This window comes from Fopius arisanus, unplaced genomic scaffold, assembly GCF_000806365.1.
Source record: "Fopius arisanus strain USDA-PBARC FA_bdor unplaced genomic scaffold, ASM80636v1 scaffold00481, whole genome shotgun sequence".
Lineage (NCBI taxonomy): Eukaryota > Metazoa > Arthropoda > Insecta > Hymenoptera > Braconidae > Fopius > Fopius arisanus.
This window is the reverse complement of record NW_011888220.1, coordinates 10,187-11,023: the sequence shown is the minus strand read 5'-3', so window position 1 is coordinate 11,023 and position 837 is coordinate 10,187. Positions and strand designations below refer to the sequence as shown.

The window sequence follows — 837 nt, the reverse complement described above, 5'->3', positions numbered from 1 at the left end:
GACCTGCAGAAATGGTCTTATCGAATATTCCGTTATCTCTCTTAAATTCGGAGATATCCCTCAACTTGTCGCCTCAACAAAATTAACAAATCGGTTAGCAATCGATTGAATTGACGCCACTCCGGAAAATCATTATTTACAGTTAATGACTAATTGAATAACAATTTCTCCGATGACGTGATGATGTGTTTAATGAACGCAATTAATTTCAACTCCAATTATTTCTTTCGATTTTTTAATTTGGAGAATGAATTTCTCGAAATCAGTAAGAAATAAAAAAATGATAAATTCGTTGGGGGTGGTTTGGTCCCTCGGGGAATAATTGCAAACGTAATTGAATACTTTTCAGTACACCGGGGGGAAACAGCATAAGTGCTTGTGAATTGACGTGCGCGCTGATCTCAGCTCTTGGAAGGAACGTCTCCCAAGCGGCTCAATCGATGAAGGAAGGCAGATGGGACCGCAAATTATATTCCGGCTTTGAGCTGTCCGGCAAGACACTTGCAGTCCTAGGATTTGGTAGGATTGGCCGAGAGGTTGCACTTAGAATGCAGTCATTTGGAATGAAAATCGTATGCTTCGATCCAATGTTGAGCTCCGACGTTGCAAGCAGCCTTGGAGCCACTAAACTCACTTTGGATGAAATTTGGCCAATTGCTGACTACATTACTGTTCATACGCCACTCATTCCTCAAACCAAAAGTGAGATATTTACCATTTTATATTTCTGGTGTGAACTGGTAAACTGGGATAAGTGCAGTTGGCTTAGTCCCAATTATCCATGGATATCCTCTCAAGGAAAAGAGCTAGCGAATTTTTTACATAATTTTTTTTTAC

The 837-nt window shown here is 40.0% G+C and overlaps 1 pseudogene; it reads left to right on the top strand.

Annotated features, from left to right (window-relative positions):
• The first annotated feature begins 341 nt into the window (after positions 1 to 341).
• Positions 342 to 833, top strand: LOC105272961 (D-3-phosphoglycerate dehydrogenase pseudogene; annotated as a pseudogene).
• The last annotated feature ends 4 nt before the right edge of the window (positions 834 to 837 follow it).